The 12,024-nt window shown below is 38.9% G+C and overlaps 1 protein-coding gene across 5 annotated transcripts in view; it reads left to right on the top strand.

The window, feature by feature from the left end:
• Positions 1-12,024, top strand: part of LOC146398898 (uncharacterized) — a 72,902-nt gene that overhangs the window by 27,302 nt on the left and 33,576 nt on the right. For 3 of the 5 annotated variants that reach the window (XM_084979550.1, XM_084979547.1, XM_084979551.1), the window contains exons 6-7: positions 1,649-1,784; positions 6,402-6,522. The gene's annotated coding sequence lies outside the window, so the exon portion shown is untranslated. Of the gene's footprint in view, positions 1-1,648; positions 1,785-6,401; positions 6,523-7,818; positions 11,060-12,024 lie in introns of all 5 variants that reach the window. The other 2 variants (XM_084979548.1, XM_084979549.1) reach the window with 1 other exon arrangement.

Below are 12,024 nucleotides of genomic sequence, written 5' to 3'. Positions count from 1 at the left end.
ACAGAAATCACACTTTTTCTTCATATGTATGTTATTTACGCATGAGAATAACAACAAGTCTTAGATCTTTTAAATCAGTATTTTTTCATTAAGCCAACTATTTTTGTCTAAAATGCTATGTCTTGTTCTAATTTTATACCTGAAAGAATGCAAATGTAAATATGGGAAGAAGAGAAAGACAGAGGGCTAAGGCTGCCATGGAGTTTTACAACTGCTGAGAGGCCATGAATAGATCTTTCTTCCAAAGCTTCCTTCTGCCTGTGAGACTGAAGCCCTGCTTGGCTGGTGACAGGCCTAATGTTTGCACAATAACAGAACTGTGACTGGATCTCAGCTCTTCTGATTCATGATTCTTTTACCATCATTTCACTAAATTTTTTTTTAATAGAAGTATTGACATTTAATTCCTTCCAAAGTGAGAAGTTATCTGAACTACTTAATAAAAGGAATTCCTAGGAACATTCAAATCAAATTTATAGGTCAGAATAAAGGATGGTTATTGGCCATTCTTTTGCTTCCGTGATTTTTTCAATTTTATGATTCTTATTTTTTCCATTATAGTTGGTTTAGTGTTCTGTCAATTTCTCCCACACAGCATCGTATTTGTTAAATAATCTTGTGTACAAGAGAGAAAAGGAAGAAGTTCAGAACCATGTAACATGACACCCAAGTCAGGGGTGCCATCTGTGGGCATGTGGTGTATCTAGACACCAGTGAAATGCAAGTCCGGCTGGCTTGATCTATGCCTTTAGCCCCATCTGCTGGATTATTAATGAAATACTAAAGTTTGTGACTGGGTATTCCAAATTGGCCATGCTGTAGGTTATTCTTTCTTGTCAAGAAAGTTCATAGAAATGGAATTTAACTATAGATTTTGTACCGTGAATGAAGTGAGAATTCTAGGATAGTAAGTTTAAAATTAAATATAAACCTTGTTAGCCTAATACTATTCCTTATATCATTTCATCAGATATCAAGAATAAGTAACAACTAAAATTTCTAAAATTTTATTTTGAAAAAAGAAAAATTTTTGGACCAAAAAAAGCTACCACAGAATAATGCAGAAATTCCTTTGTGGCTACACTACTATGTGTTTAGGGTATTCCAGGATCAGGTTTGGTATTTGTTCTACTCAGGAATTTGCTTATTCTGGTGGGAGTCAGTGGGTTAAAGTAGCCCCAGTAAAACCACTAAATGAGAGAAGGAGTTCTCCAATGTAAAAAGATCCTGAGCAGATGAAAATATCCTGGCCTGCAGCCAGGAAAAGGAATATATAGCAGTGTATTGCTGAATGACACAAATGAATATTTAGAGGCAAAGTCGAAGAGTATGTCTTGGCATCTTCAGAAAATAGTAGCACAGATTTTGAGCTTGATTTTAAAAGATTTAGTCATTAGGTTTTTGTGAGAGTTTACAATGTTATAGGCAGCTATTTAAACCACAGGCATTTTGGAGTTTGTATATTATCTTGCTCAAGGGCATAACATACTATCTTTTTAGAGTGTACTGCTTTCTACTGTGCATATGTTAACTGTTATGTTTCTATAGAAATTTACTAAACAATGACATATAATAATCTGGGGAAATTTTTTTATAAGTCTGTGAAAGAGACGCTTTCTCTAGCATAGGAGTGCTTGATTTCAAACAGGAATCAAATTGGAAACCAAAATAAACTGATTCGAGAACTGAAGACTGCCAGGACTTCTTTGGAGCAAGATTCAGCCAAGAAAGAAGAGCAGTTGAAGGAGCAGTAGAAACCACTACAAGATGTTCAGAAAGAAAAGGTATTTTATTTTCTAACTAAATCTAGAATCTTCAGAGTTACAATGGCCATAGAGATCATCTAGTCAAACCTCTTAACCAGTAAAGGCATCACCTTATATTCAACAGCTAAGATGGGCATCAAGGTTATAAATAAGAGACTCTTGGTGACTGTAATTCTAATCCTAGGAGGTTATTCTTTACAGCTTCCTTGCCATTTCTTATTGCTCTTTTTAGTTATACAAAGGAGTCTGTTTTTTTATATCATAGACCCTTGGTTATTCAAAAAAAGATACTATAGCTCCTCAATTATTTCTCATATAACATGTTATCCTCTGGATATAGAAATCAGGTATGAAAGGTCTAGGAATAATTGAGTGTGTTAAGAATTCTTAATATTAATAACCAGCTTTTTTCTAAGAGGAAGTGTGGGTTTATTTTATATAAATGATGCTAAGTTATAAAGTTGAAAGTACTGGTTATATGACCAGTACACATAATGATCAGTTATATTTCTATATAAAAGATAAATGCAGATTCTAAGAAACATTTGATTTTTGGTTTCATAACTGAGATCATGTATTTCCATCAGTGGATAGAATATTCTTAAGTGTACAATTTATGAAGGTATTTGTGTGTGTGTGTGTGTGTGTGTGCGCACTGGTATGTATATCTGTTAATTGTGCAGTTCCTGGAAATTATCTTCAACTAAAAACTAGGGGGATGTTTTTGTGGGGATGGGACCGGTGAAGCTGGAATGAAATTTATGACTTATGCCACAAGTTTAGAAAATTCTGACAGAACTATAGTTTACAGGCCTTTAATTACAAGGGCATGAGATCATGCAGCTCTTGCTTTAGTTTTGGTTCTACTTCTAATAGATTATTGAACTTTTCTAAGCCTTTGTCCCTTTACCTATAAAATGAGGATTAAAAGGAGCTATGTGGTATAGAGATTAGATTAGACATATAGTTCTCCTCTTTAGGTGCCTTATGTAAAGATAGTGAGAGTAATAATATTAATAAGCATAAGAAGGTGTTTTAGCTCAAGTTTGGCCAGACACTATTTACTTTATAGTATTAACTATTTAGTCCTTATAACATTATTATTGTTCATATTGTATAAACAAGGACACAGGAACAAGAGAAGGTAGGTAATTTGCTCAAGTTAACTTAGGTTAAAGGGGCAGAGACAGTCATAAACAGTAGCAGTCATTTTTGTTAATTTTCAGTTAAGTAGTTAAAATTATTTTTTTAATAAGTTATTTTTCTATAGTCACTGAAAAAGAACTAGTAAATGAAAAATCTAAATTGGCAGAGATTGAGGAAATTAAATGTGGACAAGAAAAATAAATTGCTAAATTGAGTGAAGAACCTAAGTCTCACAAGCAAGAAAGCATAAAGATATGTGAAGATAATCATTGTTTTTCCTCTGTATTTTTTAGTGCTTGTTAAAAAAAAGTGTATATATATACACACACACACATTTATTTATTAAGAACATACTTTGTGGGAGTCCCCACCATAGCCCAGTGGGTTAGGAATCAAACTGCAATGGCTCGGGTTGCTGCAGAGGTGTCAGGTTTGATTCCAAGAGCAGTGGGAATTGCCTTGGCTTAGGTCACAACTGCAGCTCAGATTCAATCCCTGGCCTGGGAACTTCCATATGATGTGGGTGCAGCCATAAAAAGAAAAAAAAAAACATACTTTATGCCAGGAACCATTGTTTTGTTATTTTTGACAAATATTCTTGCTCTCAGTGCTTTTGTGTTGCAGAATATCTATACATATATTGAAACTGTTACTTCTGTTTTCAGATGACTAAATAATGAGAAGTAACCCTAAAAATTTAGATTTTATTGAGATGCTAATCAAGAAAGCTATCAATTAAAAGAATTATGTGCGTTCCCATCATTGCTCAGTGGTTAACAAATCCAACTAGGAACCACGAGTTTGTGGGTTCAATCCCTGGCCTCGATCCGTCATTGCCGTGAGCTGTGGTGTAGGTCACAGATGTGGCTCAGATCCTGTGTTGCTGTGGCTGTGGTGCAGGTGGGTGGCTACAGCTCTGATTAGACCCCTGGCCTGGGAACCTCCATATGCTGCAGGAGTGGCCTTAGAAAAGGCAAAAAGACAAAAAATAAAAGAGTTATAGATAGCAAACTTCAAAATATCTAAGTTTAGAATTAAGATTTTAAGAGATTCTGTTTTTATAATTGTTTTTCTTCCTAAAATACTTAAATCTCTTTTTTTTTTTGTTTGGGGCAAGGAGTAGCAAATTTGTTAGGACTGAGAAGATTGTGTAGTAGTGCCCCAAAGAACCATTTCACTGAAGGTGGAATTTAGGTGGTATATATACACAATGGAATACTACTCAGCCATAAAAACGAACGACATAATGCCATTGGCAGCAACATGGATGGAACTAGAGAATCTCATCCTGAGTGAAGTGAGCCAGAAAGACAAAGACAAATACCATATGACATCACTTATAACTGGAATCTAATATCCAGCACAAATGAACATCTCCTCAGAAAAGAAAATCATGGACTTGGAGAAGGGACTTGTGGCTGCCTGATGGGAGGGGGACGGAGTGGAAGGGATCGGGAGCTTGGGCTTATCAGACACAACTTAGAACAGATTTACAAGGAGATCCTGCTGAATAGCATTGAGAACTTTGTCTAGATACTCATGTTGCCACAGAAGAAAGGGTGGGGAAAAATGTAATTGTAATGTATACATGTAAGGATAACTTGATCCCCTTGCTGTACAGTGGGAAAAAAAGCAGATGAAAAAGGAAGAAGTTGAACTGAGGAAAGAATTTATGGAGAAGGGAGCTAAACTGGTCAGTAAGTTAATGGTGGGAGGTGTGTTTTTTTATTTTTTTTTTTAAGGTACAGTTCATTCATAATCATGTGCCAATTGCTGCTGTACAGCAAAGTGACCCAGTCATCCATATATACACATTCCTCTTCCTGTAGTACCATCCATCATGTTCTATCCCAAGATTAGATATAGTTCCCTTTGCTGTACAGTACAATGGGAGGTTTTGTAATTGATTTTGTAAATTAATTCAGTGAGAGAGGATTTTTCTACTTAAAAGTTATAATTCAAGTGCTCAACTGACACTTTACTGTTCAATTTAAGACTGATCTGATTGACTTAAATAGCTGACATGTGATAGGAAATATAATTTTTGGCTTATGTAAGTGAAAGTTCAGTAGAACATAATTAAAAAAAAAACAAAACCTTTTAGTGCCAGTAAAACAAACTAACCTCTAACTATGTAGTCTGCGGTAGATGGCATGAACGTTAGTTATATTGAACTCATTTTTTTGGTCACAGTGAATGCTGATAAGGGGAAGTGGAGATTTCAGTTGGGAATTGTGATGACCAATTGTGTGACCAAAAGTCTACTTTCCCCTCCCTAACTTGCGTGTGCCAAATGGGAAGCATCTGGCTTTCCTCTAGTGAATGAGGTCCAAATAGCCCCAGATAACTTGACTGTGGAATGTTTTCATTGAATTGCAATTTCAGGTTCACACAGTGATTTGAAGTATTGTGTTTTTGGCATGTTGATGGAGACCAAGGGATGCATGTGTAATTTAAGACATAAGAAAAGTCGAGCTTTATCTCCAGGGCACCTTGCTATCCCTGATTATGGTTATTCTTCTGCTGTAGTGGAAAAAAGGAAAATCTTAAATTGATTTACTTCAGCTTGATTTTATAAGAAACCTGCTGAACATCATTTCAGCATTGTGGCCTTTAAGCCAGTTCAAAATACACAGATATTTGTGGAATCCATTCTACTAGTGTCTTCTTTCCCAAAGAAGTAGTAGTAGTTATGCAGCTGGTATTTTAAATTCGACAAATTTATTTTTTTTACTTTATTTTTGTAATAGATTTTTTTTACTCACCGTTTTTCCTATTCTCAGCATTCCGAAAGAAAAGAAAAAGAAGTAGCAGTGCAGAAGCATGAGGAAAACTAGGCTAAACATACCCATGCAGATAGCTGCATTAAATGAAAACCTGGGCACTGTAAAGAAGGAGTGGCAGTCCAGTCAGCAGTGAGTCAGTGAGCTCAAGAAGCAGATGGGGGAGTTCCCGTCGTGGCTCAGTGGTTAACGAATCTGACTAGGAACCATGAGGTTGTGGGTTCGATCCCTGGCCTTGCTCAGTGGGTTAAGCATCCGGCGTTGCCATGAGCTGTGGTGTAGGCCGCAAATGCAGCTGGGATCCCCCGTTGCTGTGGCTTTGGCCCTCCATATGCTGCGAGGTGTGGCTCTAGAAAAGAAAAAAAAAAAAAAAGCAGATGGATGACTTACAGGGAAAAATCATGGTATTGGAAGCAACAGTTCAGAATAATCATGATGAAAGAAGGGCACTACCAGAAAGGTGACTGATGTCTAATAAAAATAATTTATTTCCATTCTAAGTGATAAAGACTTACATATTGCACATTGAAAAAAACTGAAGTCTTGAGAATAGTGCTCCAACAGGTATTTAAGTAGCCATTTAGAAACTACTCATTACAACAGATGGTTGAAATTCATGTATTATGCTTCAGACTGCTAAAGTAGTTCATTATCTGTGTTGGGGGGTCTTTAATTATTTTTTTAATGTTTTTGTGATTTGTTCTAGGTGTCTTAAAGGAGAAGGTAAAATAGAAAAGCTTCAAACCAAAGTACTAGAGTTGCAAAGAAAGCTGGATAATAAAACTGCAGCAGTGCAGGAGCTGGGCAAAGAGAATCAGTCCCTTCAGGTAAGTCGCCTGGTGATGTGCAGCAGTTTTTTAGTCTAGAATTTACCTCTTAGTAAAAAGCATATTTTGAACATTAAAACATCTCATATATACATACTTTTAAATGGCTGCTGTCTGTGTAATAATATTGTAGGTGTTATGGGTAATTAAATACAAGATTTAAAGACTTCAGGGATTCCAAGGATTATAGAGACATGTCATTCATGAATTGTCAGTATTAGGAGAAGTCAAGAACACAAAGGCATGAATGAGTTGCTGTGTGTTAAAGAAGTGATCTGAATATATATGCTTGGAGTCTCAAGGAAGGATTGCTCCCTAGGGTTAGAATAAATGGGAAATTACCAAAGGTTAGAAATTTCCAGTGCTTTTGAGAGATAAAATTTGCTTTGCTTTATTGTCATTCAGACTTAAGATTGTAGCACTTTTTGATAATGGAAGATGACCAAATTATTTCTGATTTTCAAAATGTTATCCATTTGAAAACTTGGGCACCAATCATTCTTAAAAGTGTGGAATATTATAATGTGCTGAAACTTTTTAAAATAGATCAGACCTACACAAACACTGAATAGAAAGTGGGCTAACGACAATGAAGTACAGAGCTGAAGCACCTGTGGGAAAGGCTTTTCAGTCACAGTGAGATGGGATTTTATTCCACAGTTGACTGTTTTAACCATCAGAATTGTCCTGCATTTGATAGACTTTAAAAGTTTTGCCATTTATTAACTTTAACTTATAACTACGTAGAACAATTAAATTTATGCAGTCTAGTTTCTGATTAGCATATATTTTAACTTTAAATTCATTTGTTGCCTTCCTACTGATTCACTTTCTAGAATAATCATTTTCTGAACCACAGCATCATTATTAAACTCATACATTTTATCATCATTGAGTTATTTTAAAGGAAGAAAAAGCAGAGATTAAAAAAATCATTTTAAATAATACCATCATGTGATGTTTCAAATTTATATTCTGATTGTAGAAATGATGCCTGAAATATTTGGCAAGTAGAAATAGTTTTTCACCTGATAGGACTGTTTTATTAACACTTTAAAAATGCCTCGCATGGTTTTTTGAAAATTCTAAGATCAATCTCATATTGAAATTTTTAGTGTAGTATATAACTAGTAAGCATTCAAATTAATCAAAGGATTAAATCAGCATTGAGATTTGTTATTAAATAAACCTTGAAATAGTATACTTTCAAAGTGCAGTTGGCCTATTCTTGTAGTCTCATAATTTTGATATAGTTGTTATGCTTGAAAATGTTTATTTTTTTGTTGTTGTTTACAGCATCACTGCAGACAATGTGGAAATATCTTCTGTGCTGAGTGTTCAGCCAAAAATGCCTTAACTCCTTCTTCTAAGAAGCCTGTTTGTATCTTTGATGCATGTTTCAGTGACTTCCAAGGATAATGGGTTGTCACAACTTCAGAGTAATAATACACTAACATTCAATTTTTAATAAATGCACTTCATAGAGGTCTTGGACTACTACTATTTGATTTGGACAGTGGTTGCAATACTAAACCAAATTAGAATTCATATCTTTTGGAATGTTATCAAGTAAAACTCTTCTATTTTTGTGAGACTTGGGCTCATCTTTCATTACGTTTTTCTGTTTCACCCTGGAACAGCTTACACGCCAAGTTTAGAATTAGCCAATGAAATATAAATAAACTTTGGATGGAAAATAGGAATGTATTTTTTAATTATAATTTCATTGTTCACAAATGACACAACTACATTTCCATAGCTTACTTCTCCCAAATTTACAGAAAGGTACGTGAGTACTGTTACCATATAATATGTGCCGCACAATGACACATATTTTCTTTGTGAAGTTTGGCATAGAACTATAAAGCTTTCTTTTTTCTTATATAATCTGTATGCTGCCTTATTTGAGTGACTGCTCTCTGATTGCGTTTTCCTCAGTCCTAGTTCTTTCTCTTCTTCTTTTTTTTTTCTCTTCTTTTTTCTTCCCTTTCCTTCCTTTCTTTTTGGTTTAGAGAAGCTCTTTCAAAATTTCCTTTAACCTGGGTTTTGTGTTGCTGTATTCTTTAAGTTTTCGTTTGTTGGGAAAAATTTTTATTTCCCCTTCTATTTTAAATGATATTCTTGCTGGATAGAGTATTCTAGATTGCATATTTTTTCCTTTTAGCACTTTAAATATCTCTTGCCATTCCCTCCTGGCCTGTAGTGTTTCTGTAGAGATATCAGCTGATATTCTTATGGGGGTTCCCTTGTGGGTAACATTCTGTTTTTCTCTTGCTGCCTTTAGGATCCTCTCTTTATCACTAACTTTTGCCATCTTTATTATGATGTGTGTTGGTGTGGGTCTGTTTGGGTTCAGTTTGTTTGGGGCCCTCTGTGCTTCTTGTATCTTGGACCCAGTATCCTTTAGATTTGGGAAGTTTCCATCGATAATTTCTTCAAATATATTTTCCATCCCCTTATCTTTTTCTACTCCTTCTGGAATTCCTATTATGCGTAGATTGGCCAGCTTTCTATTATCCCATAGGTCTCTTATATTGCTTTCCAGTTTTTTGATTCGGTTTTCTGTCTGCTGACCGGATTGAGTGATTTCCATTATTCTATCTTCCATATCACTGATTTGTTCTTCTGCATTATTCATTCTGGTTTTTACTGCCATTAGTTCAGTTTGCGTCTCTGCAAATGAATGTTCTAGTTTCTCTTGGCTCCTCCTTATATTTTCTAGTTCCTTTCTGAGGGTATCTGCGTTACTGTTCATATCTTCTCTTAATTCCTTCAGTATTTTCCCTATTTCTCTTTTGAACTCCAGGTCTGTCAGTCTGCAGAGATCTGTTTCATTGTTGACTGTTTGAGGTGAGTTCTCCTGTTGGTTTGACTGGGGGTGGTTTCTCAGCTTCTTCATCTTGCTTGTTGTTTTCTTTTTCCTGGTGGAGTTGTACCCTCAGTGGCCGGGCAGTGTTTGCCTTGTCACTGCCGTGGAATATTTTCTGAGGGCTGGTGATGGTATGCAGCTGATCCTCTAGAGCTTCCACCCCCTGGGGCCTTGGGCGGGTAGCAGGGCCGCTGGAAATCCAAGAGGCTCCTCCCCAGGGCAGCCCGACTCCGAAAAACCATCTGAGAATTAGGCAGACTTATTCACAGCCTGGCTAGGCTTGTTCTAGCTTTTCTGGGCTGCAGGCCTTTTCTCGGGGGCTGGTGGTGATTGGTGCTGCTCTGCGGAAGTGTAGCCCCTCCAAAGGGCAAGCAGGCCTGTGCAGGGACAGCCCCTGTGGTGGTAGGCTTCAGGCAATTGTTGAGGCCAGCCCTCCTGGATGGCAGGTAGCCCCAGGTCCAGCGAGAGCATAGGGGGTGGTGGGGGTGGGGGGGAAGCACTGGGAAGCGCAGCTTTCTGCTAGCTAGTGGGCCTGTAAGCTTGCTGTGGTGTGGGGGGTATTCTATGGGGACCCACCCCTTCTTTTCTCCCCTCCCCAGCACGGGCGCAGACCAGGCTCTTCTCCCAGGTTCCCTCTGATGCAGCTTTCCACTTCCCCGCCCCTAGAGTATTGCTCCCTCCCTCTGCCACAGTTTTGTTTTCTAGTCTCCCAGGCAGTCTCTGCCAGGTCAAAAAGTTTCTAGACTTCCAAGCAGTTTCCGCTCCGCCCCGCCCCCCCAGCCCTGGGACTAACCTCTGGAGCCGAGGTCTTGGTGCCCAGCCCCCACCCAGGCATCTCAATTTTTGGTGACTGTGCCCATAGTTCAGATGGTCCGTTCGGTTCTTGATCGGCTTTTCCGTACTCTGACTTACTGCTATTCTCTTCTCTGCATCTGGAGATTTCTCTGGTTCGTTTGATCTTCCCCCCGTGGAGGTGACTTTCCAGCGTGCGGGATCCCTTTCTCCTCCTCAGTTCCCTTTCGGGAGCGCCCATCCCGCTCGGATTCACCTTCTCTCACTCTCCTCTTTTCTCCCGATCTGCCCAGTAATGTCACGAACTTCTTGCCGTTACTGGAGTTTAGGTTCCTCTGCCAGCGATTGGTTGCTGTTCTGTGCAAGTCATTTATTCTGTAGATGTGCTTTTTTTGTTGTGTTTGTGGGAAAGGGTGAGCGTGTCCCCCTACTCCTCTGCCATCTTGTCCTCTCTCCCCCATAATTTCTACTAATCTGTCCTCCACCTCGTTTATTCATTCTTCTGCCTCCTGTATCCTGCTGTTAGCTGCTCCTCGTGAATTTTTTATTTCAGTTGTTGTATTTTGCATCTCTTCTTGTTTGAGTTTTATATCTTGTATCTCTTTGCTCAGTGTTTCCTGTTAACTACCCATCTTTGCCTCCAGTTTATTTCCAATGTCTTGCATCATCTTCAGCATCAACAGTCTAAAGTTTTTTCCTAGAGGCTGAGACTCTCCTCATCACTTAGCTGATATTCTGGGGGTTTTCCTTTCTCCCTCATCAGAGTTATAGTTCTCTGTCTTTTCATTTTTATAGGTTTTTGGTGCAGTGACCTTTTGACAGGGAATAGAATTGTAGCCTCTGTTCCTTCTGGTGTCTGCCCCCCTTGTGGCTGAGGTTGGTATGGAGCCTTGATGTAGGCTTCCTGATGGGAAGGGCTGGTGCCTGCCCACCGGTTCGTGGGGCTGATTCTCGTCCCTCTAGTGGGTGGGGCTTTGTCTCTGGATGGGATTAGAGGTGTCTGTGTGCCTGAGGGTTCTTTAGGCAGCCTGTTTACTGAGGGATGGGGCTGTGATCCTACCTGGATTGCTGTTTGCCCTGGGGCTTCTCAGCACTGACTGGTGGGGCCAGATTTTGCCAAAGTGGCCACCCTCCAGAGAAAGGCATGCTGCTGAATATTCCTGAGAGCTTTGTTCCCAATGTCCCTCCCTCGCAACAAGCCACATTCACCCCTGTTTTCCCAGGATGTTCTCCAAGAACTGCATTCAGTTTTGACCAGATTCCTATGGAGACTTTGCTTTGCCCTGGGACTCGGTGCACGTGAAAGTCTGTGTGCGCCTTTTAAGAGTGGGGTCTCCTTTTCCCCCAGTCCCGTGGAGTTCCTGCACACATGCCCCACTGGCCTTCAATGCCAGATGCTCTGGGGCTCTTTCTCCCAGTGCCAGATCCCTGCATGTGAGGATTTGATGTGGGGCTCAGAACTCTCACTCCTGTAGGTCTCTGTGAACCAGTTAGTTTCCAGTCTGGGGGGCTTCCCACCTGGGAGGTATGGGGTTGTTTGTATCACAAAATCATCCCTCCTACCTCTTGATGTGGCCTCCTCTTTCTCTTCCGGAGTAGGATGTCTTTTTGAAGGTTTCTGGTCCATTTGGGTGAAGATTGCTCAGCCTTTAGTCGTGACTTTTGTTGTTTTTAGGAGAGAAGTTGAGCTCCAGTCCTCTTCCGCCATCTTAATCCCATCTCCTACATCCAACTTTCAAAAACCTGAAATGTGCCCATGACATCACTACCATGGACACTTACTGCACCACAGACAATGCATGTCTGTATTACTAATTTGCCTGCAAAAACTCCAGACTGGA

This window comes from Sus scrofa, chromosome 10 (assembly GCF_054392235.1).
Source record: "Sus scrofa isolate SSC_HxYL_T2T_F1_AM1 chromosome 10, Sscrofa_HxYL_maternal_Yorkshire_Landrace_v2.0, whole genome shotgun sequence".
Classification (NCBI taxonomy): domain Eukaryota; kingdom Metazoa; phylum Chordata; class Mammalia; order Artiodactyla; family Suidae; genus Sus; species Sus scrofa.
Note: the sequence above shows the minus strand (reverse complement) of the source record. Positions and strands in the feature narration are given on the sequence as shown.